Genomic DNA, 23844 nt, shown 5'->3' on the forward strand with positions numbered 1-23844 from the left:
TACATAAATGCTAAATATAGATAAATATAATTCTAATACAATGCAATACAGTTATACTCAATTTGATGAATCAAGTGAAAATAAAATAATTTCTTTTTAAAAATGGGCTTAATCGATGCTTTATACTCACTTTCCAAGTGCTGTAAATAGTACTTGTACACTATCTTGCGTGGTGTCCTCGATTAGAGATATACGATTCATGCCATTATTTGGAGACTGCTGCGATATGACCTCTAGTATATCATGTGGAACGATTTCAATGAAGATAGCGTCTTCTTGAATTACATGAGAATAGCTCTCGAGGAAAACTGGATTCTGTAAATTAGTATTGTCTATAATTATATTATTACAGTACATACAAGAGAGCTCTAATACCCATAGCACAAGTGTAATACCCAGTTTTCGTTATCAGGGTGCTCATATTGTATTAAGCAACTTTCTGCCATTTGATTACCGAGAACTAACTAACTAACTTCAACTGTTATATATTACTCCTTGTTAGTGTTATAATCATGTGGTATATACAAATAAAGCATTATAATTATTAATATATATATTCTTTATTTCATTAATAATCCTTCCAGACAACCCAAAACAGTGGCATAGGTGGTCATCATCATCATCATCATCGCAGCCCGGAAGACGTCCACTGCTGGACATAGGCCTCCCCAAAGATCTCCACGACGATCGGTCCTGCGCTGCTCGCATCCAATGCCTTCCAGCGATCTTGACCAGATCGTCGGTCCACCTTGCTGGAGGCCTTCCCACGCTGCGTCTTCCGGTCCGTGGTCGCCACTCGAGGACTTTACTGCCCCAACGGCCATCTGTCCTACGATCAATGTGGCCTGCCCATTGCCACTTCAAAGTCGCAATTCTTCGGGCTATGTCGGTCACTCTGGTTCTTCTGCGGATCACCTCATTTCTGATTCGATCACGCAGAGAAACTCCGAGCATAGCCCTCTCCATTGCCCTCTGAGTGACTCTGAGCTTATTGATGGGGCCCATAGTTAGCGACCACGTCTCTGTTCCGTAAGTCATCACTGGCAACACACATTGGTCGTAAACCTTCGTCTTGAGACACTGCGGAAATTTGGACGAAAAGATATATCGGAGCTTCCCGAACGCTGCCCATCCGAGTTGGATTCGACGATTGACCTCTTTCTCGAAATTGGATCTACCTAGCTGGATAGTTTGCCCTAAGTATACGTAGTGATCGACAATTTCGAGTGTAGAATCTCCAATTTTTACGGTCGCAGGTACGACATGGACGTTTGACATAATTTTCGTCTTGTCCATGTTCATTTTAAGACCTACTCCTTGTGAGACTCTACTGAGGTCTTCGAGCATTTTGCTAAGGTCTTCCAGGGTCTCAGCCATGACCACGATATCGTCGGCAAATCGAAGGTGATTGATGTACTCGCCGTTAATGTTGATGCCCAGCCCGCTCCAGTCCAGAAGCTTGAAGACATCTTCCAACGCAGCGGTAAACAGCTTTGGCGATATAACATCGCCTTGTCTGACACCTCGCTGCAGTTGGATAGGCTTCGAATTCTGGTCGTGGAGGCGAACTGACATAGTGGCGTTTTCATACAAACATTTCAACGCTTCGATATATCGATAGTCAATTTGGCACCGCTGGAGAGACTGTAGCACAGCCCACGTCTCGATCGAATCAAAGGCTTTTTCATAGTCCACAAACGCCAAGCAAAGTGGCAGGTTGTATTCTTCGGTCTTCTGAATTACCTGCCGCAGCGTATGAATGTGGTCTATGGTACTGAAGCCTTTTCGGAATCCGGCTTGTTCGGGAGGCTGGAAGTCGTCAAACCTGCGCGCGAGACGATTCGTGATGACTCTCGAAAACAACTTATAAACATGGCTCAGCAGTGTTACGGGTCTGAAATTCTTCAGAAGCGATTTGTCTCCCTTCTTGAAGAATAGAACCACCACACCCCTTTGCCATGCTTGAGGCGTTTTGCCCTCGAGGATGACGGAGTTGAATAGCTTCTGGAGGATTCGTAGAACAGGTCTACCTCCAGCCCTCAGAAGCTCAGCAGTAACTCCATCATCGCCCGGCGCCTGGTTGTTTTTAAGTTGTTTAAGAGCCATACCAATCTCGTACAGGCTGACGTCCGGGATATCTTCGGTATAGTGTCGGGTTAATTTGGCTCTAGGGTCTTTCGCCGTGTTGTTAACAGGTGCCCGTGTTGTCGTGTATAACTGTCCATAGAACTTCTCAATTTCCCTCAAAAGTTCGGGTTTAGACGAAACGATCCTGCCGTCATCCGTCTTAAGTCGCGTCAGCTGGCTCTGTCCGGCAGCCAGATCCCTGTTAAAGACTTTTGAGCCCTTGTTTCTCTCAATAGCCTCCTTTACACAATTTGTGTTAAAGTGGCGTAATATCAAGGACTTAGAGATCTGCCTGCTAAGTTGCCGATACTGAGAAGCGTCAGTCGGAGACTGCAGGACCATACTTCGCCTTTCATCCATCAATTTGAGGGTAGAGATAGATATTTTTCCGGTTCTTTCTGCGCGGCGGGTTTTGAAGTGCTTAGACCCAGCCGCGCGGACAGTTTCCACGAACCTGTTGTTGTAATCGTCCACGTCAACGCAGTCACCAAGGCTTTCGAAACGGTTTTGCAATTCTAGCTGAAAGCTTTCGGGGTTTTGGATCTGTATAGGTGTAGGGCGGAGCGTAGATTTCATCAGTCGGGATCGTTCGAGTTTCAGATTCAGATTCAATGTGCCTCTTACAATCCGGTGATCACTTCCAATTTTGACGGCATTGATCACAGAGACATCATTGAAAATCTGTCTTCTCGTTGACAATGAAATCTATCTCGTTTTTTGTGGCACCATCGGGACTAATCCACGTCCATTTCCGGTGTTCCGGCTTCCTGAAGAAGGAGTTCATCATAAAGAGGTTCTCCTTCTCCATGAAATCGGCCAGCATTTGACCTCGGAAGTTCCGATCACCGATACCAAATTGCCCCACTCTCAGCTCATCACCGCTTCGTTTGCCCAATTTTGCGTTAAAGTCCCCCATGATAACGTTATAATGAGTCTTTGTACTATGTATGGCTCTGGAGATATCCTCATACATAGCCTCAACCTCATCGTCGGAGTGCGTCGAAGTTGGAGCGTACACTTGGATGACCTTCAATGAATACCGTTTGGTAATTCTGAGTATCAGGTACGCTACCCTAGTCGACACGCTCTCGACCTTGATAACATTATTCACAAGGGACCTGTGGACGAGGAACCCGACACCGCCTTGGGACAGTTGATCGCCCTCCCGGAAGTAAAGCAGATTGCCCGATTTCAGGACTATCGAGTCCTCCCCCTTTCTTCGGACTTCAGATAATCCCACGACATGCCAGTGCAATCTGCTCAACTCTTCCTCCAGTTCAATTAACTTTTCGTCGGTCCGCAGTGTTTGAACGTTGTACATATGTTGCCAGGGCCAGTGGTCGTCGTTTGTGGTAGCCTGGTCTTACCCGGAGATTCTTCGCACCCCCTGCCCCGCCGTTTCCATGACCGCTACCATGATCAAGACTAGCGGGGCCGCCGGGGACTGGGGGCCGGGGCCTTGGTTGTAAATCCATAATCGCCACGCTTGGCATGCGGGTTGGCGATCGCAGTATGATGGTAGGTACTCAGTAGGACGCTGCTGCCCGTCCACTGGTCGATGAATCCCTTAGTCGCCTTTTACGACACCCACGGGAAGAGAGGGGTGGTGCTATTCTTACAGCGACACTACACGCTAAAGGCATAGGTGGTATTGAGTGGTAATAATATTTTTCTAAATTATGCATAAAAATCAGTACATGGTATTAAACAAAGTCGTTGTCGTTGTCTGTCCGTCCCTATGTATGCTTAAATCTTTAAAACTACGCAATGGATTTCGAAGCGGTTTTTTAAATAGATAGAGTGATTCAATAGAAAGGTTTATATATATAATATATGTACACTCGTGCGAAGCCGGGGCGAGTAGCTAGTTAAAGTATAAAACAAAGTCACTCCCGTTGTCTGTTCGCTTAGATCTTTTAAACTATGCAACGGATTTTGCGATAGAGAGAGTAATTCAAGATGATGGTTTATATGTATAATACATACAATACAGTATAATATATAATACATACATGTGTATGTATGTATTATATATTATACACGGGTGTCCGTGCAATAGCGGGGCAGCAATAAAACAAAGTGAAACAATATTATTTAGGTTTATATTATTACTAGCTTTTGCCCGCGGCTTCGCTCGCGTTAATTTATCCACTTAGGGGAGGTATTTATCAAAATCCTTTCTTAGGAGATGCCTACGTCATAGTAGCTTTATGCATGCAAAGTCTCATCCTGATCGGTTTAAAATTGACAAAGTTTCATACAAACTTTCATCCCCTATTTTATCCCCTTGGAATTTGAATAAATCAAAATCCTTTCTTAGCGGATGCCTACGTGATAAAATCTACCTGCATGCCAAATTTCAGCTCGATCCATCCAGTGGTTTGGGTTGTGCATTGATAGATCACTATGTCAGTTACCTTTGAGTTATATATATTTAGACTAGCCTATCTTGCAGCACTGCCTACGTAGATTACAATAATAAGTATGCTTTGTATTATAGCATAATCAGAGGTAGCCTTTGTAAAGAGTCATCATGCCTAGTTGCCTCTGCTATCTACTTCATCCGCCAAGGAGCTTGCTTTGTTATCTATTTCGGTTCGTAAGGATAGGAAGGATGACATCTTAGTCCCACGAAATGGCAAGGTGAGCATGAGTGGTATCACGGGTATCAGATGATAAAGTGATGTCCAGAGTGCGGTGGGTTGTGAGCTTGCAATTCCGAGTATATAAAAAAAAACAAAAATAATTGACAGAATCATACCAGTATACTGTTGGTGTGGTATTCAGCTGACGAAAATTTTGAATTGATGCTACTCCGTTGAGATTCCGGTGTAGAAGTGGAAACCCAACGTTTTGAACGTGTTTTTGGAGAACGAATGACTTCGTGCAGATACTTCAGTAGACTAGGACCTGAAAGTGTTATGACATTAATACTTCACGTCCATTAGCTGGTAGTAATTGAAACCCCTGTTGATTTCTATTTATTTATTTTAAGATTACATGAATAAGTATTTAAAGTTTAAGTATTCTCAACAGATCATAATATTCCTACAGAATATATATACAAATGTGTAGGAAGACTTAAATTAAAAATTAACTATTGTCTAATATTTTATGTTTATTAGAAAATAGTTGTCTAAGAATCTGAATATAGTATCACACAGTATCACAGTCTTAACAAAACTTATTTTGGATAACTTTTTTACTTTGGAAAACAAGACTCATCACAAGAAGAACGAGCAAGAAACTTCCGTGTTTCTTATAAATAAGGTTGTTCAGCATTATATTTTTAGGATTTTAATAACAAACTGCCGAATAGTAAAATTGACAGTAATAATCAGGCACCAATTATAATCAATACTGACGAGTAGATACACTATACATTTTTTAAAGTATTATAATATTTTGAAAAATAGCAGTTATATAATGAAATATAATATATATTACCAGCATCAGCGATATATCGCGAGTGATATGCAATATCCAACCATGATATTTCTTTAGCAAATAATTTCTGCGCTGAAATTTCGTTTATGAAGCTTCTTATGATATTAGATGGTCCTGACACGATGCTGAAGTTAGGGTTTATCCGATAAACTACATCAATTTCATCTGGACACGTTGTTTTAATCTGTTGAAATGACAGCTATAAGTATTAAGACATCTTAATTAAGAGTTAGAACATTTTTATAGAATTAAAGTTAGACTTAATCTATCTGACATATTGGCACGTATGTCTCTCGTATCTATAAAGGAACGGAAAATGACCCTCTTCATATATTACATAACTTATTTTTATTATTTAAGTGCGCAGCACTAGCAGTCTTTACACTAACTCTCTTTCACGCGGGAATCCGCTTTCACGAAGGAAAGAACGTGCATGTAAATATAGACAAGAGAGCGTTCACACGAGATGATCGCACGTGAAAAGATTGACAACTCGCTTGGTGTTACGAGTGTTCATAAGCGGCAGTAATCACTTACCATCGGATGTGCCGCAAGCCCGTTTGCCTCCAATGTTATAAAAAATGATTTAGCAATTATAATTACCATTTCGTAACCAATACCAATAGCAGCCATAGATCCTTTTATGAGATTAGCTTCAGTGAGTGCGAGTCCTTGGCTATAAGCAGCTAAGATTGCCTCCTCTGCTGTAAGACAGCCGTCTGTATATGCACATCCCAACTCACCGACACCATATCCTATAACATATTTTATATGTTAATATAAAGTCTTAGTAGTCTATCGGTTTAGCACACCGCCTTGCTTCCCATGGTCGAGGGTTAGATTAATTGCAAGGTGCAAACTTTTGTGTTCGTGAGTATGATTGTTTGTATCGGTCTGGGTATTTTCTATCTATATTATATGTATTTACAAAAACAATATCTCAATATATGTAATGTATACCATAATCTATATTTTATCTTTATATGTTAGAAATTGTCTTTATAATATTAGTTACGACAAAACTTACCAATAACAAAGTCGGGCTCTACACCAATGGCTTTTAAAACATCAGTGAGACCGATCTGAACCGCTGTGACTCCAATAAATGAGTTTATGATATTATCAACAGAAGTATTTAGTTTTGTGATTAGATTTTTAAAGTTGATGCCTTTGGGTACTAATACGTTGTGACATCTACGGAATACAAAAAAATGTTATATACTTTAATAAATTGGCGATTAATGCAACAATTAAGCTGATAACGTTATTACGTTCAGTAAATAGTCGTGTCGTATCAAGAATTAAAGAGGATGGAAGGCTTGTTAACTTAAATTATGAATGAATGAAAATAGGGACTTGTTTATCTTGTTTATTAGCATAAATGTATTTTCTTCCTACCAGCCCCCATTGCTCTACCACATTCATTTCAGAAAAGGATTGTGGTAAAGATAAAGTTGGCGCTGCAAATTCCAGAGCATAATACAGTGGCGCCCTCTAAATACAGTGGTATACTCAATCAACTTTTTTTCAATAATGGCGACAACGGACTATTTGATTCGTTAATAAAAGAATATTGATAAAAAATCAATCATACAAACAAGGGTATAAGAAAGTCTGTCAATAAATTATTTCTATGAATTGTTTTTATAAAGGGAATAGTAATAGCAAACAAGCGGCTCACCAGATGATAAGTGGTAATCGTCGCATAAATACATGAGTACACTTCGGACATACAATTAGGGGCACCCATGCTATACCACTCCTCGTTGACTAACATGTTATGCTCCTGCATCCTGTAATATCACTACTTAATATCATCCTTCAACTGAATTACATCTTCATTACAAAGCAAGCTAACGTGAAGATAGAGAATTTGATTTTTATAGCAGAGGACACAAATAGGCTTGCGGCTTACTACGGTAATGATTACCACCGCACATGACACCAGGGAATTGGAACAACACCTACAACACCAGGGGAATTCGAAGTGTGTTGCCGGCCTTTTAAGAGGGAATGCGTTCTTTTCTTGAAGGTGTCAATATCGTATCGGATCGGAAACACCATTGCTAGAAGGTGATTCCACAATGTGGTTATGAGTGGAAAAAAATTTCTGGGAAAACGCACATACTGCCGCCATTCATCCACATGATCAGGATGGTATTTTATTATACCACGAGGTTGAATATAGACTATCTCTTAATTAAACAATTTTGTAAATAGTAAGATGGCTTACATTTCTATTGCAGCATTGAATATTGGTATCCTGAGGAGTTGCTGCATCATGACTCTCCATTGTGATCCTGCATCCGAGTACACGAAGCAGATGGGTCGTCTCTTACCACTGAACTCGTGTATACTACGAGATATTGGGATACTTTTGGTGGGTGTACATCCTAGAAGTAATTTTAAAATTTTAGTTTTCAATCAGTTTACAGTGAAATTTATCAATTATGTTTATTTTTGACCCGATGGTATACGGTAACCATCGCTTATATACATGAACAGCACTACGATCTTACTAGACAGTAAGATCGTTTATATTTATATTTGACCCTAATAAATTACTACTGGTTGGTAGTTTGTATTTACACGGAATAGCAACGCATAAATGAAATTTGTAAAGATAACCTGATATTCGTAGTGTTCACGTATCACTCCAGCTTCTTTGCTATTCCTATTATATACAAAATATAAATACTGACCTAATAATATGAATCCTCTGTATTTGTGACTAAAAATATCGTTATTATGTATAGAGTGTAATAGTTTCACTTCATCCACATCCACTGTCTTGGACTCCAGGTGGTCAAGTATTCTGGCCACAGATGACTCGGTACGTCCGGACAGGCAGACCAAGCGAGGCAAGTCATCCTCTGGCAGGCCGTTGTTGACCTGGCGAGTTTTAAAACAATTTAATAGTACATTTAATAATCATTATATGAATATGTGATATAAGGGAAGTGGCTGGAACAACATGGAGAAGGAAAGCGGTGGACAGAGGAACATGGAGTATTGGAGGAGGCCTGTCTGAGGACAAGCTGACGAACCGAGTTAGTGGAATTACAATAAACAAGAACAACATTAACTTCACTATCAATATAAATGGTATTAATAAATAAAATAATATGTAAAGTAAAAACTTTCTACCTCTTTTACGAACATTTGCCCGGACTTAGAATTTATATAGATATATATAAATTTTAAGTCAGATATATTATATTGATATATATAGAGAATGAGTGCAGAATGCTAACATTTCTTAAAAATTAGGCATAAAATACATTAAATCAATAAGAAAACATTACACACACTACAATTTATATGACAAATTGAGAATAGTGTAATATTTGTCTTTAATATTAATTGTAACTGTATGTAAAACATATTGAATGTAATGTAAAACATAACCATATTTAATTAAAGTTAGTATGGTAAGTTCGCCATTGAGCGATTACTAGTAATGATTCATTCATTCATAATTTAAGAGCTATGCTCTTGTCGGTGGAGCTCTTGGCACTTTCCGCGATCTTCCATTATGCTCTTTAATTCTTGATACGACACGACTTCCATTTTGTCTTCAATTTGTTTGATTTAGCTATGCCTTGGTCTTCCCCTGCCCCTCTTTTCTTCTATTTTCCCCTCAATAATAATTTTCATGAAATCATCATGCCGTATCAAGTGACCCAACATTTTTCCTCGTCTATTTTCTATTGTGTTCAATATCTGCCTTTTTTATAGTAGTAGGAAAACAATTTCAAAACATAAAAAAAAAATAACAACCAAGGACAATTCACACAATGATAGCTAGTCCTAAGCAAAGCCATAATAACAAGTAATACTTAACTTAATTTTTTTATATATATACGTAATATACATAAAAACAACCCCGAAGACACGAAGAACACTCATGGAACCGGCGACTATTGGCAATCAGGCGATATTGAACCGCTAGATCATCAAGGCCTTATATATGTATATATGACTATAAAAAATGATCAGTAGTACAGAAGTCATGTTATCATGTGACACTCGCATTGCCACACAAGCGTTGCCATTCCAGATGTCTAAGCTGTCATGAATGTGACAATGACTTACTTTTTCTCGCGCCACATTTCTTAAAAGTGCATGAGCGTTCGCGCCACCAAAACCGGCGTTCTTAATGCCAACCAAACCCCTGTTCCAGGGTTGCTTTTCGGTCACAATCCTGATACGACCATCGACTAATGAGGGAATGTCTTCGCGAGGAGTCTTGAAATGTAGATTTGGAGGAATAAAACCAGTATTGTATGCGATGATCATCTAGAAAAATACATAAATAGTATAAATTGACAATTGACATAGCGCCTTGCCGTCTAGTTTCAAGGCAAACAGAGCTTGTAATATGGGCACTAATCAACTGATATAATACACAATACAACAACTACTTATGTATATAGTATTTTTTGTAAATACATACATAATATACATAGAAAACACACAGACCAATGCAAACAGTCTTACTTATGAATACAAATGTTTCTATCATGCGAGAAATCGAACCCACGACAATGGAAGTAAGGCGCTGTGCTTCTGACTACCAATGCCATCAATTGCACTAAAGAAATATTGAGACAACTTGACTACCTTTATGACCTTCTCTAATGGTGTTCAAATTCCGACCGTTATTGAGTCTACACCCATATTGGAACGCGTGTTTCACCTCTGAACGAGGTATGATCAACGAGGCAAGCATCAAATCATCATCATCATCATCGCAGCCCGAAAGACGTATTGACTTTTCAGCAATGGTCTCAAATATTTGATCGCCATCATCGCCACGCTTGGTCATGCGGGTTGGCGATCGCAGTATGATGGTAGTTTGTAGAACGTCTGTCACACATGTCGATGAATTACGCCTTTTACGACACCCACGGGAAGAGAGGAGGGGGGGGGAATTACAGCGACACCAAATTAAATAATATATATCCATTAAGTAGTAAAATAATTAATATATTTTACACATGTGGTTAGTTTAGAATTATTAAAGGATAGTAGTGAAATTACTGATTGTTATTGCAGGTGGAATAGTCAGAGTCATTGTCAATTATCGACCTCATAGTGAACGCAACAATTCTTCTTCTTAGTTTGTTCCTCAAGGGTGAAGGTCATAACCACTAGGAATGCTTCTTTTAACTAATACTCTCCAGGCATCATATTTTGCGCCAAGTGAATCGCTGACTATATGACAGGTTTGACAGCATTACGAGGGATGCAACAATTGGAATGCCCCCATTTTGCTGTGTATATTTGTATACAACGCGACATTTCGCTAGCCTACTACGAGTAACAACTCTCGGAATAATATTGGACATGTTCGTATTTGCTAGAGTTTCATCAGTAATGTAAAATTGATATCCAAATATTTTTTCATCCAGATTTGAACTTACGACATGGATGAACCCATATGGAGAGTATTTTTATGTATGATTATGGAAAGGTTCACCTGCCTGCGCTGGCGGTTTACGCTACCGAGGCACCAGTACAGTATGATAGGATTAGAATGAGGTCTGATCAATTATTGAAAATTCACCAAGAATGTATGATGCTGGTTTCTAGAAGAATCAGCATCGTGATGAACCTGCCAATGACGCCATGTCATTACCAGCAATGGCGTTATTAATCCATTACTAACAATACCTTTCCTTCCTGGGTGTTTAAGTTAGTAAATCACTACACAACGACTACTGCGTCATCATGTTCTCAAACTTATTCTGTTCAATTATATTGCAAAATTACCTTAGCAACGGAACAAATTCCACTACCACCTTCAGAATGGCCTATGTTACTCTTGATAGACCCAGTATATATTGGTTCCGTACGTCCAGCGCAGAATATTTCGTCGATTGTGATTGCCTCTTCCAAATCACCAACACGGGTTCCTGAAGGAAAAGATATAAAAGATTTTAATGCTCTAATACATTAAAGTATAACAGATAATGCCGACAAGTTTCAACAACAAGCTTCAAGATTAGTTGCCCCACCATATTTACAGTTGATGCAAAACGTGTAAGCAATTTTTTTTTCAAAGCATAGGAAGTGTACAATCAACACGAAGCCGCAACGCGGACTGCTTTTACTGTTCACTGTTTACAGTTTTACACTGAAATTAAATCTCAGTTTTGTAGAGATGTAAACATGTGGACGGGTACTGAGTGTTAACAATTTTTTTATATACTACGTAGGTGGCAAACAAGCCTATCTGTACATTGACAACGGCTGTTCCGCATTCTTATTCTGCCTTCCTCGTGAGGTCATCTTTTACGGTTTGCAATAACGTGTATTCCGATTATAGTAGTGGCCAGGAATAATAATCTATACCGCTAAAATACGGTACATACACCAAAATAGCATTTTTTACAATTTTTGACAGACAGACGTCTGTCGGTCTGTTTGTTCCGACTAATCACTGAAATGGCTGGAATTTTTTGGCAGGTAGCTGCTGTAATAAGGAGTAACTTAGGCTATTTTTATTTTGAAAAATAAAATTCCACTCGGACGAAGTCGATACTGTCTGGAACAGCTAGTTATAAATATAAACGTACCACCACTATGAGCTTCTACGTATTCCAATGTAGAAGGCACGACGGAGCATTCCTCATAGAATTCTCTTAGCAGAATATTCTGCCCTTCAGCTGCTGGATACATAATCCCATTGTCTTTGAAGCCATCACAATTTGTCTTCACATGTACTAACTGAGCATGTACCCTATAAGACATGATAGTAATAATAACTTGATCAGTGTGACCCGTAACTCTAATTTATGACACTGAATAATTTCGAGAACAAATATAAAAAAAATGTAATTGGAATAGAAAACACACTGATTGCTACCCGATGGTAAGCGGTAACCATCACCTATATACATGAAGTACTACGGATATAATGAAAGAAAGGAAAGAAAGAAAATAATTTATTTGGTACATAACAATGATAAAAATATTTTTAAATGACATACTGGTTTATATTAATTACATAGTACCAAATAGGTCTCCGCTCAGCATATGTCGTAACGAGGTGCTACGACGTTGTTATACTGCGGATATCTTCATACATATAATAATAATATAGATACATACATAGATCTAGGCAGATAACACAGAGTAAACAATTACGACATACTACCATATTTTATATAAATAAATATCAATCATAACTATACACTGAAACATAAAATAAACATAATGATCTGACATCAATGTATATTCACGAGTAGTGAGTAGTAGTTTTTTAATTTATTTTTTTTTTATGTATCAGTAGTGATACCACTGCGTTGCCATTCCACAGTACTAAGATGTCATGCCTCTGATCTTATAAATTTACGGCTGTTAACCTAAACGGGTAAATCAGAGGTATTGTCAAAAAGGTAATGAAAATACTTCATCATCATTATCATCATCATCGCAGCCCGGAAGACGTATTATTTATCTCCACGATGATCGGTATGCTAAAGAACGATCTTGACCAGATCGTCGGTATTGAAAACGCTGCGTTTTTCGGGCCGTGGTCGCCACTCGAGGACTTTATTGCTCCAACGGCCATCTGTCGTACGTAAATACTTCACCTGGTCAATATTTCGGAAGGAGGTGATTCTACTGCAGTAGAATCACCTCCTTTCTAATACTTGTAGTACTAATACTCCTAGTAGTAATACGACAGATGGCCGTTGGAGCAATAAAGTCCTCGAGTGGCGACCACGGCCCGAAATGATTTTGGTTTAATATCCGTGTTTCTATTATCGGATTCTCATCATCATCATCTCATCAATATATATTCACTAAGTTTTTTATGTCAACCATACTTACGTACTTTCGTCGTAAGGTTGTGGAAGTTAATTTCGATCCTTTTAACGGTTTTATTGCAAAAGGTAAAAAACTCACAGACAGACAGATAAGCATATTATTTATAATATTGATATTAAAGAAGGAAATCTATTAAAAAAGTTATAAAAAAGTTTATGATAATATTAAATAGGTTACCTTCTATTCACATCAGAACGAACATAGCCATTAGCGGCATTATCAAAACTTTTACAACGACTAAATAAAATAAAAAATCAACATATAAAGAGATAGTTTCATATTACATTATTTTATTTAATATTGCACAATTCACACAGCGCTATCCAGTGCCAATCTAAGCAGAACATGTGTTATGGATACTAGACAAAAGATATATATACATATATTTTGTAAATACATGCATAATATACGTAGAAAACACCTAGACTGATACAAACAATACTCATTAATATACCGTGCGAGGAATTGAACCCGCGACTATCGGAATTAAAGCGGTGTGCTAAATAGCAAGACCACAGAGGCCATCACTATCATTACTAAAGGCACTAAAGAATTATTGCTACGTATAGGTATTAATATATATAATAGTGTAAATAGTACTGGGGTTATTATTGCTACTAATATTACCTAGCGACCTGCTGCGTCAAATGAGGATGAAGGCATAAGTTAGATCCACCAACTATAGCAGCATGGCACTGTCCATTTCGAATAGCTGCATATGCATGGTCTAGAGCATAAAAGGAACTCGAACAAGCTGAATCCATTGTATAAGTAGGACCTTGAACCTTGAGCCACCTTGAGATACGATGAGCAAACATAGCTTTGGAACTCCTGGGGAAGATAAAAATTAATCGTCGAGTTTTATCTATCTATGTATATATTACAATTAGTGAACGAGAGAACGGGAAGGATTTTGAAGGCGCCGCAAATGATTTTCCAAATGTTTATTTGATAGTGAATGAGGTATTATTAAATTTACTACTAATAATTCAATTGAATTTTTATTTATCCCCTCAATCGCTTTATTCGGGCGGGCTATGGGAATCAGCAAATTTTATCCATGTCGTCTTGCGGGCAATTGTAATCTTGCTTAATCGTCAAGATTGCTTTGTAAGGTATGTTTGTTTGTGTGTATTTTTCTGTTATAGATTGCAGATTAGGTACAGGAATTCAAAATATGAACATGCCTGTCATCTTAGTCCTGTGAAATGACAACGCTATAAGTGATTCCACGAGCTTCACAGTATGGCGTGGTGCTGAGCTGTTCATGTATTTGCGATGAATACCGCATAGGTTTTAAAGAAAGGTTTGAAGAATTTTAAGATAATGTGTGACTACAAGCTGCCAAATAGTAATGTTGCCATAAATATATAAATAGTTACAGCAGACAAGGGACTTGTACAAGCAGTACCCGTTTAAAAGCATAACGGGTGAGCCAGTCGTCACTGCGCTCACCACACATTTTATAGAGCCCAACAACCCGTCCCACCATGCCACAGCCTGTCTGGATATTTAATTCATCATGACTGTTTATGATACTCGACCACGTCATAGATTATTCAATTTCATGACTACTCCACCAGATTTTTCTTATTTATTTATCTCAATCAATTTAACGGCAAGTATAATATACACATATGTATAATGTTTTGGATTGACATACCCACTAACTCTATATAACAGTATAACTTACCCAATAATACCATAATTGTTGACATGCATTCTGTTGTAGAGCAAACTTGTTTGAGCTTCAGCGACACAAGTACCAATGAACACTCCTGTCTTTGTGTTTTCCAGCTCTTTGGGATTCATACCTAACAATTTACATTTTACTTTTAATGTATCATGACAATATATGAGTAAAGAAAATTAAAGGGATTAAAACTTGATGAATGAATGAATGAATAAAAAGATTATTTTGTATCGGTTCTTTAAAAAAAAAACGGGATCAAAGGTACACAAGATACCACACTAAGAACCTATAAACATTATTATTAAAGGAAAAATAAAAAGAAAGGGATGAGGAGATCAAGATGTAGTTATAATAGGCAGATTTAAGGAAAACGTGTTAAAATTTAAAGATAATTACTGGATATATATGATATATGTAGGGCACTGCGCCAAATTTAATAAACTATTCTATTAATATAGTAAAATCTGTAACATTATAATAACAAATAAAACATTATGTTACTCAAACTACAGATATAAGATAGATAATTTATTTAAAATGTTTATTGCATGCATTATTGTAAAAACAACTGTATTTAGAGGGCGCCACTGTGTTACGATATGGAATTAGCAACATCAACTTTCTGAAATAAATGTGGTGGGGAAAATGCGAGTGGTAGGGACAAATGACATTCTGAAGAGCCAAGAGACAAGCAATCTCTGTGAACTAAACGAAATAAAGCCAATTACATAAAAACACTTACCAGCGTCGTAAATAGCTTCATAAGCCTTTTCTAGAAAAATCCTGGCCATTGGGTCCATGGCATGTGCTTCTTTATAATGGACTCCAAAGAAGGATGCATCAAACTTATTCAATTTGTTTATCTTTCCGCTACAATGGGGTACGTCAGTGTTGGCAAACTCCCATCGTCTGTCATCACCCGATATCATATCTACCTGAAATAAAAGGTTATTTAAGATCAAGAGTCTAAAACTATCTATAAATACTAAATAATATAACGAGGAAGATTTTGTAAAAACTATTTTGTGTTTCAGCCGACCTTGCTTTGTAAGTCGTATTTCGGTTAAAGGGTGACATAAGAGAGGAAAATTACAGGATAAGAGACATCTTAGTGATTTGGATTGGATAGTTTTTACTTAGTCCAGCGCATCACGGGCGTCATATCTTATATATAAAATTCTCGTGTCACAGTTTTCGTTCCCATACTCCTCCGAAACAGCTTGACTGATTCTCATGAAATTTTGTGAGCGTATTGAGTAGGTTTGAGAATCGGCCAACATCTATTTTTCATCCCCCTAAATGTTAGGGGTAGTCCAACCCTAATTTTTTTTTTTATTTTAAGGCAAAACAACGTTTGCCGGGACAGCTAGTAATATATATAATATAATAGTAATAATACCTTCAATAGACAATTCACACAGTTTCTAGTCCTAATCTAAGCAGAGCTTGTGTGGCTGCTAGACAACTGATATATAAATACGTAGTTATTTTTTTATATAAATACATAAATTTCGACGACCTCGGTGGTCTAACGGTCTAGCACACCGCTTGACGTCCAATGATCGCGGGTTCGATTCCTCGCACGGCACAAATATTTGTATTCATGAGTATGATTGTTTGTATCGGTCTGGGTGTTTTCTATGTATAATATGTATGTATTTACAAAAATAAAATCTATGTATACGTATAAGTCATCTAGTACTCATAACAAATGCTTTTGCTAAATTAATTTGGGTCTAGATGGCGCTGTGTGAATTGTACTGAGATTATTATTATATCTTTATACTATATATAGAAAATACCCAGATCGATACAAACAGTCATTTTCATGAATATAAATGTTTGTATTGTGCGAGGAATCTTACTCATATCCGCGAACAGTCGAAGTAAGGTGGTTCCTAAACCTCTAAGGCCATGACGTCATAGTTCTGCTCACATATGCTACATAACTATGTACAAAACTTACAATTTTATGAGCAACCGAGCAACGTTAGGTCAAGCTATTTGCATATGTCAATACAGACTATAACTGAATAGCAGAGAGGGTGGACTCACTGCCCCCAGAGCGTTTTGTCTCGTTCATTACTTTAAAATTATATTATAAGTGTGTTAGTTTTTATTGGAGACAAATCAAGATGATTATTATTATTAATACAGAGGTAAGGTGAGGTATGGTATTTACCTTGTTAAATAGATTTTCCTGCAGTTCTATGACGGAGTCGGAGTCTGGAAAACTACCAGATATGCCGGTAATGTAGACCTCTTCACCAGGAGGTGGGTGTGATAGCCGATAACCAGATGAAAAGTCCTTATTATTTGATGACATCTGTATAAAAAAATGTGTAAATGTATTAAATAATAATAAACCAGGATAAATTTTATTTACTGACTAAGCAGTTGTGCTGTGAGAATTAAATAAATATTGAAATAAATTTCTAAATACATAAGTACGAAATACTTAGAAAACGGTGAAAGGATCGCAATCGTACTCGTGTTTGTATCGAGCGAGAAATCGAATTCGCGATCATCGACACCAATCCTAAGCACGCCCCGGATCTAGGGGGAGCAACACGGGGCCCGTGCCCCGGGCAGCAAGTTCTAGGAACGGCAAATTCGAAGTTTCGACGCACCTTTGATAACTTGACCACAGACAGACGGACGTCAAGTACACAATTAACTTGAAAATTTATGTTTATTTCAATGCATTTGAAAATAAACATACAACAGTTAATAAAGCCACAATAATTAACATTAATCATTAGACAAATTGTAAAAATGTTGGACGGGGGGGGGGGGGAGAGTCTTAGTGGGGCGGCATTTTTAGTTTTAACCCCGCCTCGAAAAAAATTAAGATTCGGGGCTGATCGTAAGTGGTAGGTTAAGTTTACTACCATTCGCTTACTAATATTTGATTTAATATTCGTATTTTCTTCACTACAGTCAATAATGTAGTGTAAATTGGACTCTACCATCCTCATTTAGGCTCTCATTTGGGCCGTTGTGCGTGAAGAGTCGAGACTACTGAAGTAGCCAGCCTAGCTCCTCCTAGAAGCGCAAACCTTCTGGTATCTTCACAGACTTTACGGACCGACCTCACCGTTCCGAGGTACTGCTACGTATAACGTGAGCCGTTTCTTTGGCTTCAAAGCAGCCCCGACAAAGAGAACTATCTGTAACACCTATTGTGTACACGTGTTTGTTTAAGATTTAAGAGATAGGGCCACTATGTCTCATTGTTCCTAACGTTAAAATAATGATATTTTAACGATTTCCTATTCAGTCATTACTGTTGCTATGTAATTGTACAACAGTAATAATTTTAAATGTGAGTTGCTGTACTTTTTATTTAATTCGTCTAATAAATAAAGTGCTGTTCTTGTTTACCATTTAAATTATATTTAATAAAACCTGTAATTTCACGGCCTTTAAAATGTAACACAAGAAATATAGATAAAAGAAATATAGGCTTTACTTCAGATAGTACTAATATGATTATTTTGACTTTCAGTCTCGGATCACGACATAGGCTAAATTATATTTCTAAAACATAGACAGAAATGCAAATAATATTTATGTAGATAGATAGACAGATTGATGCAGATAGTATTTCATATACTCCACAAAAATATTAATTGTGTTTAAATATTTGATGATTATTTTTACTTCCATATTAATGAAAATTAAAACAAAATCATTTTACAGCATAATACTGTGAAGTCAAGACCCTGTAGGATGGTAATTAAGAAAAAGATCTATTTTTGAACTAGCTGTTGCCCGCGACTTTGTCTGCGTTTCCATCGTTTTTCGTAAAATAAGTTCGGTTCAGCGGTTGTAATGTTTTCCCTAACATTTTCCTTCACTGCTCTGCTTCTATTGATCGTAACGTGATAAAAAGTATATTATAACCTGCCCAGATGTATGAAGAATAATTGTACCAAGTTTCGTTAAAATCCGTCGAGTAATTATTGTTTCTATAACGAACATACACACAGACAGACAGAAAAAAAATTACTGATTGCATTTTTGGCATCAGTATCGATCACTAATCATCTCCTGATAGTAATTTTGGAAATATATTTCATACAGAATTGACCGCTCTATTATAAGTATAGAAGAAGAAGATTATTTATTAGAATATTTAAATAGAAGATTAGAATATTTAAAAATAGATCAGAGATAATATGCATTTTATTGAGTAAATGAAAACGTACTTATATTTATTTTTCAGTGGCACAATTTCTGTTAAATTAGTTTCAAATATAGAACATTCTCAATTTGAATCATACATAATAATTAAAAATCTACTTACATTTAATTTTTAGTGGCACAACTAAATCTGTTCTAAACTCTGATCGAGAGAATATGCATTTTATTGAGTAAATGAAAACGTACTTATATTTATTTTTCAGTGGCACAATTTCTGTTAAAATAATTTCAAATATAGAACATTCTCAATTTGAATCATACAGAATAATTAAAACTCTACTTACATTTAATTTTTAGTGGCACAACTGAATCTGTTCTAAACTTTGATCAAGGTATGGCTTACCTTATATTGTTATATCCATCGTTTAATCTACGCGGTTGGGCAATGATCCTGCAAATTTTAATATACACTAATAGGTACATAATTTAGAAGCGAAGTGTATACAGGCTGTTCAGATTTTGTGCTCTATTATTTTTTTATTTAGGTCATTTATATCTATATATGCAAAGGTATGTCTGTGTGTCTGTTACGTTTTTGTTTTTAAACGACTAAACAGAACTTAATGATTGAATTAAAAATAAAATTATATATAATACAAACTAGCTGTGCCCGCGATTTCACCCGCATGAAATTTATAGCCTATGAGTTATTCTGATGTCTAAGCTATATTACTGTAAAATTTTATCAAAATCTGTTTAGTAGTTTTTGTGTGAAATAGTAACAAATCATCCATTTGTATCCATTTGTACTCACAAAATTTGCGTTTATAATATTAATAACATTTAATTTTAGCACCTGCTAAAATTAATTATAAGACAGATTTATATTAGACAGATTTAATAAATATAAGTATTATAACATAAATGTAATATAATATGACATATAGACATACATATAAATAAAATACAACCTGTATAGTAAAATACACTTACCACTGTCTTTGAATTTGCAATGTTAATTTGTGTCGTGGACTGTACCAATAGTTTTATTTAATCAGTCAAAAAAATGGAATTTTGATTTGTATATGTGGACTTGTTTCCACATAACGCAGATTTTTTTATTACTAACATTATGTGTATATATTTATTTATTTATTTAAATTTTAATGCATAAATGGGCCCGGGTCGGTAAATTCATTTTTCAATGAGACACGGTAGTTTTAATTTGTTCGCAAAAAATATGGAGTGTAAATGTGTAGTGAAAAGCGCATCCAAATCTGAAATAATCGTTTCAATGATTAGCATAGACAATAATTTTATATATAAAGTCGATTTTTATTATAAGTATAGACGTTTTTTATTTATGCTTACGGAGGCATGGCATAATAAACCTCTGGAATGGAACGAATGTTGGGTACACCATCACGACACGATGCGATGACCGTGGTGCTGTTCATGTATATAAGCGACTGTTACCACCTACCATTTACATAATTTGCCAAGCAGAAGAGGAAATGTCAATACAGATCCTATGTGGTTTTAGCCCACTCATGCGTAAACAAAATATCTTTGGAAAGTATACACTATAACCTGAGGAGATAAAAACCATCGCTCCTAAGAATATCCTTCAATTCTTATCCCTGACGGGTAGGTAGCGAATTTTGAAAAAGGGCGAGCACAATAGTTACTATATACTATGCTGGTCGCAGTGCTACAGACCTTAACAACTGATAATAGCCAAAGTCCACAATAAAAAAAACATTTACCATGAGTTGGGCAGTCAGTTAGTTTGTTCTTCCTGAAAAATTAAAATAATTATCGTTTTTAGGCACTTATTATATAATAAAAATAACTGGACAATTCACACAACGCCATCTAGTCTAATTTAGAACTAGGTTATTAGTATGGAAAGCTTAATTTTTTTAACTGTAAATTCAAATTCAAAAATCATTTATATATTTGTTATAGGAAATTTTAGCCGCTTATGAACGTTAAGTTTTTACAGTATAATTTTTTTTTCCCGTCCAGTTTGGTATATAGATACAATTGAGAAGAACTGGCAAGAAACTCAATTGAATTACTTTTTTTAAAAAGCCAGTTTATTTATAATGTAAGATATTTATATAGGTGTCTATGTCTAACATTAAATGAATGTGTATATTCTTGTTATTCTTTCATTATTTTATTTTATTTTTTGTCATATATTACTAGTATTAATATTATATAAACACAAAATTTTTATATGCACTCTGATCGCCGTACCAATGTAACGTTAACTGTCAAACCTGCTTTGATTTCCACGATACAGGCATAGCCTAGTGTGGGGTCATAGTTACAATGTTACTTATGTAAGTTATATTTTATGAAATAAATGTTATTCTTATTCTTATTCTTGTGTCACAGTTTTCAGGGCGTGAATTTAAGGCAAAGTAATTAGTTTAAAAATAAGATGTAATCGTAAATATTATACATGAACATTGCTACAGATCTCACGTTATCACATGATAACTGGATTACCAATCATACGTCCCGTTCCAGAGAGCTAAGATATCTTGCTCTCATCCTGAAATTTCATAGAAACACTCAGACAAATACAAAAAAATATACTCATACATATACATCGTGTGGAGAAATAAAATCCCGGATCTTCAAGTCTATGGTTCATAGATTGATAAATATAAAAAAAACATCTATTCAAAACTGCAAAACACAAGTTTCTTGCTCATTTTTCTTGTGATGAATTTGCGTTCCTAATGAAACGTGGTAGAATTAAAAATATTACTAAGTATTCAAAAGTGCTTGTATTGAGTTTATTTGAATAAAGATTATTTTTATTCCTGTTGCTTCTGGGGAAGCGCGCTACATCCTAGGTCTTGCCATCATTTATCATCAGATGAGGTAAGATCAAGCGCAAACACATTTGAAATAAAAAAAAATATCAGGATAGACATAGATCAAGCATTACTAGATTACACAAGTGATCCAGGAAATGAGTGATATTGTTTTAGTTGGAATACCTAATTAATGATAATGGAAACACGTTCTCTATACAGGCACGTGTTACCTTGAATTACTATATTTATGTATAAAATTAACTAGCTGTAGCCGCGACTTCGTCCGCGTGGAACAGTGTATACAACCTTGTATAGCGTTTTTAATTAATTAGGCTAATTATTTTACCAATAAGACACAGATGATCTTCGTTCTAGCTTAAAAAATTGCGAATTTCCATATAAATTTTTAACACCTATTTTATTTTACCCTATTTTTTACACCTATTTTTTTTTTATTAGCTTTTACAAAGTTTTTATAATTTCATATATATTTATATATTTAATCAACAGCGTAAAAAATAAATTTCAAGCTTCTAGCTTTAAAAATGACGATACTTCCATACAACCATTCATCTCAACTTTCAACCTCTTTTCGCATTAAAAAATATAAGATAAATGTCCTTTCCCTTTTTATACTATCTGTGACCGAAATTTAACATTTAATTTGATTCAGTAGTTTCGGCGTGAAAACGCGACACAGACAGACAGAGTTACTTTGATTTAAACTTTTAGTAAGGAAGTAAGTATTAATTTAATTCTGAATTCTTCTGCGTCCAACAGTTGGCCCCGGTTGTTACTTGCGTCAGTCATAAATTGTGTTATATTTTAGATTTATATAAGAATTTATTGTATTGATTGATAAATATGAACAGTTTATGAATAAGATAGATAGATATTTCTGTCCTCTTCTTGTAATAGTTTGAAGAGACCCTGCGTGTAATGGAAAAGAGAAAGATTTAGAAATGTGGTGCTGAAGACGATTGCTTCGGATTTCGTAGATTAAATTTAGGACAAATGTTTCCATCTTCGAAGAACTCGGCATCAAGCAACGTCTATTTACATTAACACAATCGCGCATCCTTACCTTCTTTGGTCACGTCTCTTCTCTGGTGATGATCATAAAAAAACATCTATTCAAAACAGACACACTGTGCGTGATCATCCACGGGCACTAGACCCTGTGGGTGATCATCCACGGGCACTAGACCCTGTGGGTGATCATTCACGGGGTCTAGTACGACGCATCCATTTAGCGGCTTGTCATACAGTGTAGAGTTGACTAGACCCTGTGGATGATCATCCACGGACACTAGACCCCGTAGGTGATCATCCACGGACACTAAACCATGTGGGTGATCATCCACGGGCACCAGACCCTGTGCGTGATCATCCACGGGCACTAGACCCTGTGGGTGATCATCCACGGGCACTAGACCCTGTGGGTGATCATCCACGGGCACTAGACCCTGTGTGTGATCATCCACGGACAAAAATGACATTTCCATGTGGGTGATCATTCACGGGGTCTTTTACCGTCAACACATATATTTATATATGTTCTACAACGTAAAAAATAAGTCAAAACGGTATCTGTGTCCACTTCATTTAGTGTATCAGAAAAACAGCCAGTAGGGAAAAATGGCGAGTTGTCGTGATAACAGGAGCGGTGGTGAGAGTAAACACACACAGTAGGGTGTAACTTATATATTATCTGTTACATATTTTGAATTATATAAGCTTAGACTAATTACATAAACT

General features: G+C 36.4%; 1 pseudogene; it reads right to left on the reverse strand.

Annotated features, from left to right (window-relative positions):
- Positions 1–23585, reverse strand: part of LOC131843566 (fatty acid synthase-like) — a 48810-nt pseudogene extending 25225 nt beyond the window's left edge.
- Between the last annotated feature and the right edge of the window lie 259 nt (positions 23586–23844).

This window comes from Achroia grisella, unplaced genomic scaffold (genome assembly GCF_030625045.1).
Source record: "Achroia grisella isolate CSIRO2021 unplaced genomic scaffold, CSIRO_AGI_Agris_v1 utg319, whole genome shotgun sequence".
NCBI lineage: Eukaryota > Metazoa > Arthropoda > Insecta > Lepidoptera > Pyralidae > Achroia > Achroia grisella.